This window comes from Giraffa tippelskirchi, chromosome 2 (genome assembly GCF_054371585.1).
Source record: "Giraffa tippelskirchi isolate mGirTip1 chromosome 2, T2T-mGirTip1v1.2.pri, whole genome shotgun sequence".
NCBI classification, from domain to species: Eukaryota; Metazoa; Chordata; class Mammalia; order Artiodactyla; family Giraffidae; genus Giraffa; species Giraffa tippelskirchi.
Genome location: NC_137276.1, coordinates 38,121,415 through 38,141,235, shown reverse-complemented (window position 1 = coordinate 38,141,235; position 19,821 = coordinate 38,121,415).

The window sequence follows — 19,821 nt, the reverse complement described above, 5'->3', positions numbered from 1 at the left end:
GAAATGTTTATTAAAGAACACACCACTGCAATGAAACACATCAAGGTTTCTGACATTTACAAGCTATGTGACTTTGGATGAAGGACTTACCTCTTTTTACTGCGTTCTCCTCATGTGGAAAGTATTGATTCTAGGCTTACTTGAGATCATGTATATAAAGTGTCTGGCATTGTGCTCATTCTACAAATATTAGTCATTATTTACTTACATACTTGGAATTTATGTATCTTGTTCAATTTTAAGTGCCCATAAAACACCTTTAAATATTTTGGAAACAGGCAGGAATAAATTATATATTAATGTGTTCATTTTGTAGCAACCACAGAAATGGAAAATGACCTTTTGTGGAATTGCTTATTGTATTTTTTAATCGGAATATAATTGCTTTACGGCGTTGTGTTAGTTTCTGCTGTACAACATGAATCAGCTATATGTACACATATATCCACTCCCTCTTAAGCCTCCCTCCCACCTCCCAGCCCCTTATCCCACTCTTCTGGGTCATCACAGAGCACTAGGCTGAGCTCCCTATGCTATATAGCAGCTTCCCACAGTTTTACACATGATAGTTTATGTATGTCAGTGCTACCCTCTCATTTCATCCCAGTTTTCTTTCTGACCTCACTCTGTATGACAGACACTAGGTACCTCCACTTCCCTACAAATGACCCAATTTCATTCCTTCTTATAGACTTACTGTATTCTTTTTTAAATTAATTATTTTAAATGGAGGCTGATTACTTTACAATATTGTGGTTTTTGCCATACATTGACATGAGTCAGCCATGGGTGTACATGTGTCCCCCCACCCCAAACCCCCCACCCACATCCCTCCCCATCCCATCCCTCTGGGTTGTCCCAGTGTACTGGCTTTAAGTGCCCTGTTTCATGCATTGAACTTGGACTAGTCGTCTATTTCACATATGGTTATATACATGTTTCAATGCTATTCTCTCAAATCATCCCTCCCTTGCCTTCTCCCACAGAGTCCAAAAGTCTTGTTTATATCTGTGTCTCTCTTGCTTAGACTTACTGTATTCTTACCTTAAAAAACCTATCTCCTACTGAACTGGAGACAAGGACTTCACCAAGGCATGGGGGAGTGGTAATGTCCTAAATGGGGGAGGGCTCATATAAACTTCTTAGAAGATTGTTATTGTTGTTGTTTAGTCATTCAGTCATGTCTTACGCTTCTGCGACCCCACAGGCTGTAGTCCACCAGACTCCTCTGTCCATCAGATTTCCCAGGCAAGAATACCGGAGTGGGTTGCCATTTCCTTCTCCAGGAGATCTTCCCAGTCCAGGGGTCAAACCTGTGTCTTCTGCATTGGCAGGTGGATTCATTACTGCTAAGCTACCAGGGAGGTCCCTCTTAGAGACTAGGATAATCATATATCTGCTGCCAAGAATAGTCAAAGCTCACATCTGTTATTTTGGCATAATTACTTATAGTTGTCATTACACTAAAGTGTTTTGGTTGGACAATACAATTTATTATCACTCTAATGATAACTCCACTGGGATTTCCCTGGAAAGAGAACAAGTTTATCCTGACAGAGACTTCGAGAGAAGCCAGGGAATTGTTGCTCAGGTCTTGGCCAAAAAGTTGACCTATGTCATCTTAGAGAAAAGACTTTCTCACTGTCTTAATCCTAAGAAGTCTTAATAAATTTTCCCATGATTTCATTACATATGAAAAAATGCAGCTAAATTCAGTCTGATTAATTAGATCAATTGGGTCTTAAGTCTTTTTTTTTTTTAATTTCAGTATACTAAAATTGAGGACATGACCAAACAAGTCCTGGATATGAATGAGCTGTTTCTTTGAGTGCACTAGGGTGACAGATTCTTGATGAAGGTTACTGGAGTTTAGGTCTGGTCCTTAACTGTGCAGATCCACAAACTGGATTTTCTAATAGGCCTCTCAAAGCCCAAAGAATGGGTACAGAAGGGAGAAAACTGCTGGTTTTGAGGACAATGAAAATAATATGAATGGCTAGCAAGTGTCAAGCACTGTTCTAGGCATTTTGAATGAGTCATTTGATATCTTTTGTTTCATAAGCGTAGCACATGAAGCCGAGTTTTCCTGGGGTATGACAACACTTCATCATAGCAGACACTTCAGTTCATGGGTCATGCTGTGCCCAGGCTTCTCTAGTTTCTAAAAATATTTATAAACATTTCAGAAAGAAAAAACTTATAATTACACATTTCTAAGTAAATGCGCTAGGTAAAGGGAATTCAGGGAGAAGTCTATTTCCTTATTTTCAACAGGGACAATTGAGCCTCTTATTTGTGTAATTTATATTTGTCTGTATACCATTCAGATACAGACAGCTGATTTTGGAAATAAAGACAAGACAAGACAAAACAAAACAGAAAACCTTGTTTTCCTAAAAAGGAGGATGTGATTAGATAATTTTGGAGAGTTGGGGTTGCTGAAAATGCCGTCATGATCTCAGTACAAATCCACTGAAGTGAAGCAGATTTTTCTGACCCCACTTCAGTCTGTGATAAGCTTGATTTAAATCTTTGGCTCAAACATCCTCGAAGCATTACCCAAAGAGTGAGGCTCTTCACCTAGAACCCAACCTCATGCTCTAGGCTAATCAGCAAGTGCTAGAAGTGTTACTATATCCCATGGAACTAGAATCAGTTCAGTTCAGTCACTCAGTTGTGTCCGACTCTTTGCCACCCCATGGACTGCAGCATGCCAGGCTTGTCTGTCCATCACCAATTTCTGGAGCTTGCCCAAACTCATGTCCATTGAGTCAGTGATGCCATCCAGCCATCTCATCCTCTGTTGGAACTAAAATAAGAGTCCGCAAAGGATGAAGTCAACTTAGAATCACAGACTCTTGAAGCCCCAAAGTGCCTTAAAGAACATATAATTAGATATCCACCTAAGGCTACATGTTGCTCAGAGAGGTTAACTTAAGTGTCTAGAGTAGGAAAGAGGAGACAAGTAGCTTATTTCTTTTCACAAAGAGAAGCTTCATGACCATATGCCCTGTCTCTGGTCTCTAATAGTTATGGGATCTGGGAAAAAGCACAGAAATGCCATGTCGAAGCAGTTGCATTTGGGATTCACTGTTTTCTTGTCTGTATGTTAACTGCTTCTTTGCTGATCATTATGTAAAGCAAGTATAATGAAGTCATTTTGCTGGTGCTGATTCCAGAAGACAGTGAAATTTTGCTGGTGGTGATTCCAGAAGACAGAGACATCAAAGAAGAGGTTCTGGCTGAGACTGAGGTGCCTAATAAACAAAGAAAAGCAAAATGCACCTAGAGGAAGAAACTGCTATAGCATTACAAACCTGGAAATGCCTGAGGGCTATCATCCATCCACCAGTTTCATTTTGCAGATGGGAAAACCGATGAAGAGAGAACATATTCTCTGCTCTGAAATGCAGGGTGAACAGCCTTGAAGAATGAGAAAGAGATCTTGGCTTGTAGTCTTGGACCATTTCAAAACATTTATGAGACTGTTCACCCTCACTTGAACTTTACTTTTCTCTCTACTTCTGCAGTTCACTCCTAAGTGAAGCTGGGCATGGGTGATGTGATGTATGTATGCCCACGTAACCATGTTACTACATACCAAGCTTACTCACGACATCCCTGCCTTCATACCCACTCCAGGAGAAGACAAGTCTGGTTGGTGAGAGGAAGCCTGTAAGATTTTATGGGGATAAGCAGGCATCATGGGGAGGTCCCAGTATCTGAAGATGATTGACATTAGCAGTGACTGATGTTGCTAATTCTCACATTGTTAGTAATTCATAGTCTGCTTCTAGCACATTCATATTTAGGAAAACAAGGGAAACTTAGGAATTTTTTCTTCTCTTTTAAGACTAATTTATGTGTTTTGGGAAAATATCGGCTTCCTTCCCTCGTTCTTCATCTGTTGTCTAATGCAATGAATCATCTTGAATTCCTCATGTCATATTATTTTCTTTTTCTTTCCAGCATAATGGAAGAATATAAACACTCCCAGACATACCACAATTAGGGAAAAATGGACAAAATGGTTTCTGGGAAGGAATTGATGGCTGATGTTTACAACATGCTTGCTATTTGGGCTTCTCTTCTTTACTCTGGAAATGCATCAAGCCTTCCATGGGTGCTAAGTTGCCTCAGTCATGTCCGACTCTTTGTGACCCCATGGACTGTAGCCTACCAGGCTCCTCTGTCCATGGGATTTTCCAGGCAAGAATACTGGAATGGGTTGCCATTTCCTCCTTCGGGGAATCTTCCCGACCCAGGGATTGAACCCTCTTCTCCTGTGTCTCCTACATTGGCACGCAGGTTCCTTACCACTAGCACCACCTGGGAAGCTCAAGCCTTTCATGGTCAAGTGCTAGTCATCCCAGACAGACTCAAGTGTTCCTGGTCCAATGCTATTGTGCTTACCATTTCAGGGTTTAAAGGATGAAACTCTTTTCCATTTTGCATCTTGGGCCTACAAAATGAGCCCATTTCCCGATATTTAAGATGATTCTTCATTCCACTTGTATATTTCTCTCTGAATTTTGGACATTTTGATACTTTTTAAAAGCATGTTTACTAAACAAGCAGATTTGAACAAACCTTAGACACTGAAAATAATTATTTAAAGTCCTTGTTTTTTGAAAAAAAATTTACGAGCACTCTTTCATCTTTTAGCTAGGAGTTTTCATCACCTAGATTATTTTCGAGTACACAGCACAAAGTAGGGAGATGGTCAGAAAATCAAACAGTAGTTCGTGTTTGGAGGTTAATGTCTAGAATGCACTTTGAAAGCAAATCAGACTCCTAAAACTCAAACTTAAATTCTACTGAACTACTTCTGTAACTTATAGAGTAACTTCATTTTTCCTTAACTCAGCCTTCAGTCCTTCTCCCCGCCCCTCTGCTTTTGAGATTCCAGCTGAATTATTTCTGCTATGGGATCTGACCTGCTCATTAATTATCTGGGTCTTCTCTCTTCCATATCACCTCTGGTGTTTTGTCCACTTATCTGGCGTCTGGTCCTCTGAAAGGACCAAGGATCGGAGAAGAGGAAAGCATGCCTCATTTGATGTCTGTCCTTTATTAATCCAGGCAAGCTCCTCTTCTCTAAACATAAAATCCGCTTACCACTTGTGGTTCCTAAAATGCATATCAGTGTTAATAGTTTTATTTAAGGAAAAAAAAAGTTTTATGGTCAAATATACTTGGAAACTGCCCATGTAAAATTAAATGAGCTTCTTTATTGCAGACCTTCTCCAAGTTTTAAATATACTAATGTGCATTATGACTCTCTTAGAGGGCAATGTGTAGTAGTATACAGCTTTTCCCAAACTCATTTTACTGAGAAACATTTTTTCTTCTGGGAACATATTTTGAGACTAATGTTTTAGGGAGCATAATGTTAAAACTCGTTTTAATTTGTCGCTTTAGCTCAGTTTTTCCCAAACTTCAGCCATCCAATTATCACCTTATCATTTTTCTGTTGACATTTTTCTTGAAATCAACTCACTTTTTAATTTAAATAAACTTATTTGAAAAGGAAATTACTGTAATGGGAAAAATAAGAATCAGTTGCCATAAACAGAAAAATAACCATGAAATTAAGTAGGATGAAGCAACATTCAGTTCAGTTCAGTTCAGTCACTCAGTTGTGTCCGACTCTTTAAGACCCCTTGGACTGCAGCATGCCAGGCTTTCCTGTCCATCACCAACTCCTGGAGTTTGCTCAAACTCATGTCCATCGAGTCAGTGATGTCATCCAACCATCTCATCCTCTGTCTTCCCCTTCTCCTCCTGTCTTCAGTCTTTCCCAGCATCAGGGTCTTTTCCAGTGAGTCAGTTCTTTGCATCAGGTGGCCAAAGTACTGGAGTTTCAGCTTCAGCATCAGTCCTTCCAATGAATATTCAGGACTGATTTCTTTTAGGATGGACTGGTTTGATCTCCGTGAAGTCCAAGGGACTCTCAAGTCTTCTCCAACACCACAGTTCAAAAGCATCGATTCTTTGGCACTCAGCTTTCTTTATAGTCCAACTCTCACTTCCATGCATGATTACAGGAAAAACCATAGCTTTGACTAGGCCGACCTTTGTTGGCAAAATAATGTCTCTGCTTTTCAATATGCTGTCTAGGTTGGTCATAGCTTTGCTTCCAGGGAGAAGCGTGTTTTAATTTCATGGCTGCAGTCACCATCTGCAGTGATTTTGGAGCCCCAATAATAAAGTCTCTCACTGTTTCCATTGTTTCCCCATCTATTTGCCATGAAGTGATGGGACCAGATGCCATGATCTTAGTTTTTTGAATGTTGAGTTTTAAGACAGCTTTTTCACTCTCCTCTTTCACTTTCCTTGAGATGCTCTTTAGTTCTTCTTTGCTTTCTGCCATAAGGGTGGTGTCATCACATATCTGAGGTTATTGATATTTCTCCCGGCAATCTTGATTCCAGCTTGTGTTTCTTCCAGCCCAGCATTTCTCATGATGTACTCTGCATATAAGTTAAATAAGCAGGGTGATAACATACAGCCTTGACGTACTCCTTTTCCAATTTGGAACCAGTCTGTTGTTCCATGTCCAGTTCTAACTGTTGCTTCTTGACCTGCATACAGGTTTCTCAGGAGGCAGGTAAGGTGCTCTGGTATTCCCATCTCTTGAAGAATTTTCCACAGTTTGTTGTGATTTACACAGTCAAAGGCTTTGGTGTAATCAACCAAGCAGAAGTAGATGTTTTTCTGGAACTCTCTCGCTTTTTCGATGATCCAGCGGATATTGGCAATTTGATCTCTGGTTCCTCTGCCTTTTCTAAAACCAGCTTGAACATCTGGAAGTTCACGGTTCACGTATTGCTGAAGCCTGGCTTGGGGAATTTTGAGCATTACTTTGCTAGTGTGTGAGATGAGTGCAATTGTGCTGTAGCTTGAACATTCCTTGGCATTGTCTTTCTTTGGGATTGGAATGAAAACTGATCTTTTCCAGTCCTGTGGCCACTGCTGAGTTTTCCAAATTTGCTGGCATATTGAATGCAGCACTTTCACAGCATCATCTTTTAGGATTTGAAATAGCTCAACTGGAATTCCATCACTTCCATTAGCTTTGTTTGTAGTGATGCTTCCTAAGGCCCACTTGACTTTGCAATCCAGGATGTCTGGCTCTAGGTGAGTGTGATTACACCATCATGGTTATCTGGTCATTAAGATCTTTTTTGTATAGTTCTTCAGTGTATTCTTGCCACTTCTTCTTAATATCTTCTGCTTCTGTTAGGTCTATACTATTTCTGTCCTTTATTGTGCCCATCTTTGCATGAGATGTTCCCTTGATATGTCTGATTTTCTTGAAGAAAATCAATTAAGAAATAAGTTAAAATTAAATAGTGAAATATACACAGTAATATATTGTGAGGGAGAAAAAATAATTTTCCCTCTGTCTATCTGGGTTCTTGACTGAGCCACCTCTGGAATAAAAAGGCCATCAAGTGGAAAAGCAAACTGAAATTTAATAATGTGTATGCATGCCTCTTGTAGGGCTTCCCTGGTGGCTCAGTTGGTAAAGAACCCACCTGTCAATACAGGAGATGCAGGTTCAATCCCTGGGCTGGGAAGATCCCTTGGAGAAGGAAATGGCAACCCACTCCACTATCCGTATCTGGGATATCCCATGGACAGAGGAGCCTGGTGGGCTACAGTCCATGGGGTCGCCAAAGTATCTTGAAAATACTTGGCAACTAAACAACAACATATGTCCCATAACATGGAAGATACCAGGAAAACTGAGTAACTTCCTAAAATGGTCCGATCCCCCACTTAAATAGCATCTCCAGCTCTAAGGACAAAAGAAGATACTGGGCAGGGAGAGAGGAGTCAAGTAGGGGAGGTTACCCAGAAAAGCACAGAGAACAAAGGTAAGGTTGTTACACAGATTTAGGTCATTGCCTTCTCCATGGATAAGAGTTGAGATTTAGAGTCCTCCATCACCTCCTGGTACTGAGGGGAAGGCCCCTGGTCCCCTTGTAAATGTGAATGTCTCTCAGAAAAGGATAACTTTTCATTGTCAGAACTTTTCCTATGTCTGCTGTTTTCTAAAGATAATCATCCTGCAATGATCCTTACCCCAAAGAGGCATATTTGAGCTGGTATATTCCTATTCTTCTTCAATAGTAAACTGATGTGTAAAAATACATGCTTGAGGATAAGCCCCTCTTGAGAAGAATGCCGTCAATAATCAAGTAATACTAGAAGCAATCTGGGCACTAGTGCTTATTGTGAATAATTACGAGGATTCATTATCAAGAGAATTCTGGTTTTTGGTTGATCGGGAATCTTGATTCCTCTGTGCATACAGTCAAACAGGCCAAAAAATTATTTAAACACTTCCTAAGATAGAGTTGGATATCAAGAACTGATTTCTTTAAAAATTCTTTTCTTTTTGCCAGATGCTTAGTTTTTATCGTATTATTTTTTCCTATTTAATGAAGAATTTCAAACACAGAATGTAGAAATAGTAAAATAGATGTGCAAATATCCATGTCCTACAGTCAACAAATATTAGCCTATTTTTCTATATCCATTTCTTGGCTGAGTTATTTTTATGTAAACTTTTTATTGACATAAAGTACATTGCTGCTGAACTATTATAAAGTAAATTAATTATTTGATACTTCATTCTTAAAATTTTTATCATGCATCTTCAAAAATGATATTTTTCTACATAGACACAATTCCAGTATCTCTCATGTCTAACAAACAATCAGTTCAGTTCAGTCGCTCAGTCATGTCCGTGACTCTTTGTGACCCCATGGACTGCAGCATGCCAGGCCTCCTTGTCCATCACCAACTCCCGGAGTTTACTCAAACTCATGTCCATGGACATGTTTTGATTATCTCTCATAATTGGTGATATTGAGCATCTTTTCATGTACTTTTTTGCCATTTGTATGTCTAGAATTGTACTCTTAGTCAACTTTTCCTGCTGTCTCCTAGAAAACGGATCTAGAATCAAAATTGTTTATGGGGACATTGGAGAAAAAGATCTTGGACGAGCTTGGGAGGGGGAACTGAGGAAGGTCATGCTTCCTAAATATGGCTGTGGCAAAACAAACTTCTCTGTTATTGTGGGTATAGGACCTTTTAATTATATGATAGCAAGGATATTATGCAGTGAGAGGTGAACAGTTTTAGCAAGAGATCCATCTTTGTCTTTGCTCTACACTGAAGAACATGAAGACATGGGACAAATGGGACTCCCTACTTGGATTTAGGGACACCCTAGTGAGTGAAGAAATGCCAGCTTCCTCACTGGGACCAGTATCAGGAAGGGAGGGAAAGTATGTAAGGGAGAGGGGAGATAGGTGTTCATACCAAAAGATGCAGGCATGCTGCAAGGAATAGTCACGAAGCGTAGGCACTGCTTTCTGGCCTTCTGAGCTCTTCATGACCAGCTAAGAACAGCGTGCTTCCAATGACAGGCAGAGGCTTTGCCCTTTCCTAGCTAGGGAATAACACATAAAAGGCTAATCTGTTTTGGTCAAAACTTAAAACATTCAAAAGTGTTGTGTTCTGTTGTACCCCAACAGAATGGGCTACTGTCTTTGCTTGTTTGTAAGTTTTTGTGCTTGCTTATTTTGAAAATGGCTACAATTCTTTCACACAGCACATTATCTACTTTTATCTTCCCAATAGTTACCTGAAAGAGAAAACATCTCATTTTATTGGTGAGAAAACTGAATTTCTAAGGACATAGTCAGAAAGTAACAAGAATGCAAGTTGAGTCTCAGATCAGCCTGACTTGGAAGTCTGTTTTCGTGCCTTTGACTGAGTATACTGCCTTCCTTTGGAATATATAGGGGAAAACTCTTTGTGGTTTTCATTTGAGGGGACTCTGGAACTAAGGTGAACTGTTAAATTACCTACAATCATTGTCTGTTGATTAAAGAGTAGGCAGGAGAAGGAAGATGGGGATGAATAAACTAGAAGGGTCAGCGTGACTGTTGAAATCTACAAATGAGATGTGAGTGCTAGAAAAGAAATAACACTTCTATAAATATAGTTTGGTAGGAAAAAGGACCAAGACAAGCCATCCTGACCAGGCATGAACAGATGTTGAGCAGGTAGGAGGTGTCTCTGGAAGACCAACATTTTAATTTCAGCCTAAAAGGAAAATCAGACAAATCATAGAAAGCTCGACTTCTCTTCCTCCTCTACTTTCTTCCTGTTTAAAAATTCAGCTTTATTGAGGTGTAATTGATATACAAAGTTGTAAGGTATTTAAAGTGTACATTGTGGTGATCTGACATATGCAGACTTTATAAAATGATACCCCCATCCCATCCACTTAATTCACACATCCATCACCACACATATTTATCTCTCTCTCTCTTTTTTTGTAAGAACATATAAGTTCTACCCTCTCAGCAAATTTCTATTAGAGAACTCAGTGTTATCAACTATAGTCACCATGTTTTCTATTAGATTCGTAGACTGTAATCATTTTACAGCTGAAAGTTTGTAACCTTTTACCAACCTCTCCCTATTTCCCTCACCCTCTAGATCCCAAGAGCCATTTTTCTACCTTGCTGCTGCTAAGTCGCTTCAGTCGTGTCCGACTCGGTCCGACCCCATAGACGGCAGCCCACCAGGCTCCGCCGTCCCTGGGATTCTCCAGGCAAGAATACTGGAGTGGGTTGCCATTTCCTTCTCCAGTGCATGAGGTGGTTTTTTTTTTTTTTTTTTTTCCGTATTCCGCATGTAAGTGATACCATGCAGTATTTGTTTTTCCTCTGTCTGGTTATTCCTAGCATAATACTCTCAAGGTCCATCCATGTTGTTGCAAATGGCAGGAGTTCTTTTTTTCTTTTTTGTGGCTGATAACTATTCTTCTCCACTTTCAACTGTGGTATAAAATAAGTCTGAGGAGGCACTTGGAACCAACTCTTAGGGGGAGTTTTGACATCTTGCTAAACACTAGAGATAATTATAAGAAATAGAGTGGGTAGTTATGAAAACAAAGCTTTAGCTAATAAAGAAATAATAGAAACACATTTGTTTTCAATAGTCCATCGAAGTTCTAATAACTTAAGGTGAAGTTGTTTAATAATCATATTTTTCACTGTAATATAACACAGTGACACAGGAAAATGTCCGAAGACTTTTTCCCCCCTTAAACCTAAAGCTCAAATTCAGACAGAATTCCAGTCAAACCTCAGTCCCTTTGCTAATGATCTGGGGAAATGTCTTAATTGAAGACCTGGTTTCATCAGCTTAAATTGTGGTGACTATGGTATTTAGTTCTTGAAACTTTTGTGAGAATTAAATGAGATTCCATGTGAAGTTCTTACTGAAGGTTTTGGCAGATGTTGGCTCTAAGAGGGTTCTGTGGTTTCTGCCCTATAGTCACAGCGATCCCTCTACCCCACCACCAGGGGCCAGTACATCTAAATTTCCAGAGCTGTTCCTCAGATAAATTAATTCAGTAAATATTTATTGAGTACTTAATATAAGAATAGGTAAGACACTCTCTTAGATGATTCTGGTGCTATAAAGCTGAGTAATGTTCCTGATTTTTAAAAGTTTATAACAAGGATTACAAACTCTGGCTAAGTTGGACAGGAAGAATTATTTTGACTGGCATAATTTTGTTTTTAATGTTTTTGTTGTTCAGTTGCTAAGTCATGTCCAAGTTTTTGTGACCCCATGGACTGTAGCATGCCAGGTTCCCCTGTCCTCCACTATCTCTCGGAATTTGCTCAAACTCATGTCCATTGAGTCAGTGATGCTATCCAACCTTATCATCCTCTGTCGTCCTCTTCTCCTTCTGCCCTAAATCTTTCCCAGCATTAGGGTCTTTTCCAATGAGTCAGCTCTTTGGATCACATGGCCAAGGTATTGGCGCTTCAGCTTCAGAAACAGTTGTTCCAATGAATATTCAGGGTTGATAGCCTTTAGGATTGACTGGTTTGGTCTCCTTGCAGTCCAAGGGCCTTTAAGAGTCATCTCCAGCACCACAGTTTGAAAGCATCCATTCTTCAGCACTCAGCCTTCTTTATGGTCCAACTTCCACATCCATACATGACTACTGGAAAAACCATAACTTTGAATGTTAAATGTCTTTAGGTATGGTATATACCCTATTTCACCCTACCAGTTGCTTTTCTTGTATTATCAGTTCAGTTCAGTCGCTCAGTTGTGTCTGACTCTGCGACCCCATGGACTGCAGCATGCCAGGCTTCCCTGTCCATCACCAACTCCCAGAGCCTACTCAAACTCTTGGTCATCACGTCAGTGATGCCATCCAACCATCTCATCCTCTGTCATCCCTTCTCCTCCTGCCTTCAATCTTTTCCAGCATCAGAGTCTTTTCCAATGGGTCGGTTCTTTGCATCAGGTGGCCAAAGTACTGGAGTTTCAGCTTCAGCATCAGTCTTTTCAATGAATATTCACGACTGATTTCCTTTAAGATTGACTGGTTTGATCTCCTTGCAGTCCAAGGGACTCTCAAAGAGTCTTCTCCAACACCACAGTTCAAACGCATCAATTCTTCAGCACTCAGCTTTCCTTATAGTCCAACTCTCACATCCATACGTGACTACTGGAAAAACCATCGCTTTGACTAGACAGACCTCTGCTTTTTAATATGCTGTGTAGGTTGGTCATGGGCTTCCCTTGTGGCTTGCGGCTGCTGCTGCTGAGTCGCTTCAGTCGTGTCTGACTCTGTGCAACCCCATAGACGGCAGCCCACCAGGCTCCCCGATCCCTGGGATTCTCCAGGCAAGAACACTGGAGTGGGTTGCCATTTCTTTCTCCAATGCATGAAAGTGAAAAGTGAAAGTGAAGTTGCTCAGTCATGTCCGACTCTTAGTGACCCCATGGACTGCAGCCTACCAGGCTCCTCCATCCATGGGATTTTCCAGGCAAGAGTACTGGAGTGGGTTGCCATCGCCTTCTCCCTCCCTTGTGGCTTAGCTGGCAAAGAATCCTCCTGCAATGTGGGAGACCTGGGTTCGATCCCTGGATTGGGAAGATCCCCTGGAGAAGGGAAAGGCTACCCACTCCAGTATTCTGGCCTGGAGAATTCCATGAACTGCATAGTCCATGGGGTCGCAAAGAGTCGGACATGACTGAGTGACTTTCACTTTCAGATTGGTCATAGCTTTTTTTCTAAGGAGCAAGCGTCTTTTAATTTCATGGCTACAGTCACCATCTGCAGTGATTTTGGAGCACCCAAAAATAAAGTCTCTCACTGTTTCCATTGTTTCCCCATCTATTTGGATGAAGTGATGGGGACCGGATGCCATGATCTTGTATTATACTCATCCCAATAATGTTGCCTTCAAGCCCTGGTAGACATTTGATATGGATACCCCTGGATTACTAATAGGTTAAAGGAAGAATAATTCAGCAAAGGAAATATGGTATTTTGAGAGCTGAATCTGCACAAACTGCACTGACAGGAGAAAGGTAAATTGGGGTGAAACTAATTTGGCCTATTTAATAGTTTTGCTGAGGCCAATACAGATATGTTATCTGCTACATAAAATTGTTTCCTGTTCTATTCACTTAAATTCCAAAAAAAGTTACAAAATAAATAAAAGGCGCAAAGTGCTGATTGGTTTCTAGAAACTTCCAGATGAAAAGGTTAAATAGTGAAGTGTATCGGTACTTATAAAATGAAGCCTCATTTGGGAGATATTAAAAAGCAGAAACTGCTGTGATGGGTTGGACCATGATGCTGTAAGCCCCACGTTCTAACTGATTTTTACAGCTTCAGGGAAGAGATTTCACCTTTAGAGTCATAAAATCTCAGCATTGGTAGGGAAATAGATTTGATAAATGGGGAAACTGAGTGAGTAAATAACTAGATGACTTGTCATAGGTCCTGCAGATTATGGAAAATGGCAGTACACCAATAAAACCCCTGGTTGCCCAACTTCCAGTGGTTCTTTCCATATTGCAATGATGGAAACAGTATTTTTGGCTTGAATAATTCAGATTCTTGGTCTACATGACCTATAGTTACCAGTAATTTTCACTTCATTTCTCTCACAGTTTTTGGACTTTGGGATTCTGAGGAGGTGCATATACATGTAGCAAAGATTTAGCTTCAGCTAACAGAGGTTGTATATCACCAGGAGCAGTGAAATTGAAATTTCACCTTGTCATTTGAACAATTCAGGGGAAAAAAAAATCTGCTACTGAAGGGGAAGAAAAGGGTGTTCAAAATTGATTTCTGACATTGATTCAGCCTTTTGGGTCTCTGCCCAATTCCTCTCTTTTCTTTATATAAATGGAGCCGAGAGTCGTAGAGATAAATCAGGGTCAACTAGTTCAAATGAAATGACTCATTTCAGAGATATCATCTCTCTGGAGAAAGCTTGAGAATAAACATATCCATTCTCTAAGCTGCTCTTATAGTGGGCTCCTATTCAATTTTATACTTTTCTGAAGCTGGCTACATCATAGCACAAAATGTGGGAGCCTTGGGTTATCTTTAGAGCATTTACCACTCTTTAAAGTTTTTTTGTGGATTCATTCATTCTTCAAACAAATTATTGCTGGTGTCAAGGGGATGTTTATGGATGAATAGGAATAGGTTTAGAATGCTGCTCTTAAGGAGCTTGTGACTTACCAAATAATGGGGCATAAAATAAGCGCAGGCATTTCTACCACACCAAGTAGACTGTAACAATGGAAAGCAGCTATAAATAGTATTGGAGAAATCAGAAATATTGACAAAAGAGATGTCAGTTGTGTTGGATCTTGAAGGATGGATAAGATTTCTGTAAGACTTGACTCGTACAGGTCTCTCCACTTAGGAGAGATAACCTACATTTTGGTTGACAAAAAGTAGTGAATGAATCATTGTATCAAGTACTATTTGAAAACCTACCATGTTCTGTCAAAAACTCTATTCCACCTTTATAGCTCAATTAATGCTACCATTTTATTTAAGCTTTCTAGGAACATCTCAGCAAAGATTTCTCCTTTGTTTGCATTTCTGGTCTGCTTAATTGATGATGATTATTTTGCACGAACCAAGGACCATGGACCTAGAACTGTGGATATTTGTTTCATTTATGTTCTTGGCTTATAAGCTCCTTGAGGACAGGTATGGTTTTCTATGTCATTTTAATTCAGTTTGGCATTAGTACAGAGTGAGACTTTAGGAAGACTTTATTGACCAAAATGAGCTAGATAATTGTCCAGTCTTTACTTTGTGTGTGTGTAAATTATTTGTCTTCTTCATGACAAATACACCACCATGGTCAACCTTCTACCAGCTATATTTCAGACAATTACAAAATAAAATGATCAGATGGATAGATCCTAAAGTTCCCTGTTCTCTGTAATGTCTCCTGGGCACAGTCTGGTCTATTCTAATATCTAGTTTTTATAGAAATGGTTTTTAAATTTATGTCAAACTATTCTCTAAAGACAATAAAATATAACCTTTGTAGGAAATTATGTAAAGATATAGAATTTTAAACATGGGATTTCAATTTTTTGTTATGTGTTAACTCTTAACATCTTTAAAATCAGAAATCTTTGGAGATTAAAAACTGAAAGAGCTTGTGCAGAAGACTGCTCGGGGGCTGAAATGACAAAGCATCTCATCATTCTCTACACTTACCCATCAGTTCAAGCCTTTTCTTTTGTCATATAAAAACTACTGAGGTTAATAGGCTCGTTTTGGCCTTGTTCCTCAATCTGCCAGAGGGGTTTAAAGTCAGAATCTGAAGGATACATATGACATACATTACTGAGTCTGCCTGAATTGTCTCTATCCACAGACTCACCATGAAAATAAGATAGCTTCAGAGGCTCAGCTTCTTTGGCCCAGAATCCAAAGGGATGCCATTAAGCATTCTGAATAATTAAAGCTAACAAAACTCAGAATGTTTGTTGTCATTTTTCATGATCAAGAACCATAAGAGGTAGGCACTTTTATTATAATACAAAGGAGAAAATTGAAGTTCTGAAAGTTTCTGTAAGCTGCCGAGGTCACTCAGTTGGTGAGTGATAGAGCAACGATTTGAACCCAGGCAGTCTAAATCTATGCCAACAAAATTAATCCCCAAGTTATTTTGCTTTTGTTGGAATTCCACATTGGAATTCCATATTCCAATTATATGTGACACTTTGAGAATATGCCAACCCTCCTCTGAGGAAAGAGACTGCCCTCAGAAGTGGATTCCATTCTAGGTTCTAGATTTTATTACAAGTTGGTTCTTGAACCTCATGGAATAAAGTCAGGTATAGTACATGCTACATAAATTATTCCCTGAATAATTGAATAGCATGTCCCTAGGTAGATATCTTCTTTATTAAACCCTTCACTGAAATGTTCCTTAAATCCTCAGTTGAAGTCAGGATTATATAGTCGATGGAGTTTAAGAGAATATTTCCCCTTTAATTTGAAGGCTGCCTTGAAAAGGAAAGGATTTGGATATGAGTATTTGCAGGGTATTTCCTATGCACTCTATTGCATTTGTGAAATTGCTATTAATTTTTCCCAACTCACTGCCATTTTAAGAGCTACTAGGCTGTGATTATATAGCAATTTACTTGCCATCTTTCCCTTTTCCATCAACAATGCCAATGCATAATTAAACCATGTGCCCTGGGGAAAAGACACTTTTGAGTACAGAGGTACAATCAAGATATGGTCTCAAGAAAAGAGCACAGAAACCAATTTAAATACCAAGTTAATGTCAGTATATTAATGTCAGTATATGCTTTGGCAAGGAGAACGAACTTGAATAATTTATTCCCATAGTGCTTTTTAATTTGACAGTGTACTATTGTTGAAGTTTGAAGATATTCTCAGGCACAAGATCATATATACAATAAATATTTTATGTAACATATTCTATAAAATAATCAGAGAAAATTAATGATCATTTGATTATTTAGATGTAGCAATTAAAAAGTGACAGAAGTGTCTCATGAGTGTTCAGAAAGTAAATACATATATAAACACTTCAATATAATTTTTAGGGATTCTTTTCCCTTTTTTTTTTTTTTTGCTATAGATAAGACACAGACATTTCAGTATACAGCAAGCACAGGATGAGCAGATGCAAATGAATCTAAATCCCCTGGAAGTCATTTTGCACTAGTTTCTTTGGCATTTTCTCATTTAATAAATAAATGCATCCTGTTACATTTATTTACATTTAGCTGCAGGCTAGTAGAGAAAACCCATTTAACAAATATCAGGCTAAACTGCCTGATAATTTGACAGGGTACATCTCTCAGGGTAGGGCAGCAATGAGCTCTAATCACGAGGCACAGAGAATCTAAACACATGCAGAACACCATTTATGATTTACTGTTGGCTAGGCTATATTCTAGAGATCATGAGATAGAAGGAAACTTCTGGAATTTCCCCTTCCTCTGACTGCTTTTCACACTGAGAACGTAGGTCAACACTGCTTTTGTTCATAAACCAGTTGACCCTTTGCAAAGAAGTGACTGTTCACTAGGAAAAAAGAGCAAACATACTCTGGTATGGGAGCTAACGGGTTGGTGAGCCCTTTAAGTTGTTCACAGTCTAACCTGACCCCAAATGGCAGAGGAATGCGGAAGAGCTTTAGGCAGTATCATCCAACCTTCTTTGGTCAAATTCAGGAACCCAAGGCAGGACAAGAGAAAATGAATCTAGAACAAAGGAAAAATACTTTTGAAGGGATCCACCTGTGAAGACTCAGGCTTACTTCATGTTGTTTTTGTTCAGTCTCTAAGCTGTGTCTGACTCTTTGCAACCCCGTGGACTGCAGCACACCGCCCTCCCCTGTCTTTCACTATCTTCCAGAGTTTGCTCAAATTCATGTCCATTGAGTCAGTGATCCTATCTAACCATTTAATCCTTTGCTGCCCCCTTCTCCTTTTGTCTCCAATCTTTCCCAGCATCAGAGTCTTTTCCAATGAGTTGGCTCTTCACATAAGGTGGCCAGAGTATTGGAGCTTCAGCATCAGTCCTTCTAATGAATATTCAGAATTGATCTCCTTTAGAATTGACTGGTTTGATCTCCTTGCAGTCCAAGGGACTCTCAAGAGTCTTCTCCAGCATCACAACTCGAAAGCATCAATTCTTCAGTGCTCAGCCTTCTTTATGGCCCGACTTTCACATTCATGGGGCTTCCCTGATAGCTTAGCTGGTAGAGAATCTGCCTGCAATGCAGGAGACCCCAGGTCGTTTCCTGGGTTGAGAAGATCCTCTAGAGAAGGGATAGGCTACCCACTCCAGTATTCTTGGGCTTCCCTAGTGGCTCAGCTGGTAAAGAATCTGCCTGCAATGCAGGAGACCTGGGTTCGATCCCTGCATTGGGACAATCCTCTGGAGAAAGGAACGGCTACCCACTCCAGTATTCTGGCCTGGAGAATTCCATGGACTGTATAGTCCATGGGGTCTCAAAGAGTAGGACACGACTGAGTGACTTTCACTTTTACTTTTCACATCCATACATGACTACTGGAAAAACCATAGCTTTAATGATACAGACCTTTGTTGACAAAGTAATGTCTCTGCCTTTTAATACACTGTCTAGGTTTGTCATAACTTTCCTTCCAAGGAGCAAGCATCTTTTAATTTCATGGCTTCACTTATTGTCCACTGTGATTTTGGACCCCAAGAAAAGAAAATCTGTTACTGTTTCCACTTTTTTCCCCTTCTATTTGCCATGAAGTGATGGGACTGGATGCCATGATCTTAGTTTTTTGGGTTGACTTTTAAGACACATTTTTTTTTCCTTGTTCACCCTCATCAAGATGCTCTTTAGTTCCTCTACATCCCTGTAACTCAAACCTGCAATGCAGGAGACCCAGGCTGGATCCCTGGGTCAGAAAGATCCTCTGGAGAAGGGAATGGCAATCCACTCCAGTATTCTTGCCTGGAAATTCCCATGGACAGAGGAGCCTGGCAGGCTACACCCCATGGGATTGCAGAGTCGGACATGACTGAGCAACTCATACTACTATATACTACTACTCACTTTCTGTCATTAGATTGGTATCGTCTGCGTGTCTCAGCTTGTTGGTGTTTCTCCCAGCGATCTGGATTCTAGTTTGTGATCCATCCAGCTCGGCATTTTGCATGATGTACTCTGCAAAGAAGTTAAATAAGCAGGTGACAATATACAGCCTTGTCATACTCCTTTCCCAATTTTGAACCAGTCTGTTGTTCCATGTCCAGTTCTAACTGTTGCTTCTTGACCTGCATACAGGTTTCTCAGGAGACAAGTAATGTGATCTGGTATTCTCATCTATTTAAGAATTTTCCACAGTTTGTTGTGGTATGCACAAAGGTGTTAGCATAATCAATGAAGCAGAAGTAGATGTTTTTCGGAACTCCTTGCTTTTTCTATGATCCAATGAATATTAGCAATTTGATCTCTGGTTCCTTTGCTTTTTTTAAACACAGCTTGCACATCTGGAAGTTCTCGGTGTGCATACTGTTGAAACCTAGCTTCAAGGATTTTGAGCATAAATACCACATTTTGTCAGGACCACATTTTGTCAGAGCTCTTCATGATGTCCCAACCATCATGGGTGACCCTGCACAGCATGGCTGATAGCTCCATGGAGTTACACAAGCCCCTTAACCTCAACAAGGCTGTGATCCTTGGGGTAAGGGGGGCACTACTTCTTAGACTTTAAAAATTGTTTTTCCTTAGAATTAATTTGAATGACTTAAGTGAATTAGCATGAGAGAGAGCACCCTTGGGGGAGTGATGTGCTAGATCTTAGGTGTGCTAGCTCAAATGGTAAAGAACCTGCCTGCAACACAGGGAAAAGGCTCCCAGGGGAGCCTCCCAGGGGAAAGGCTGAAACTTGTTTGGTGCTACA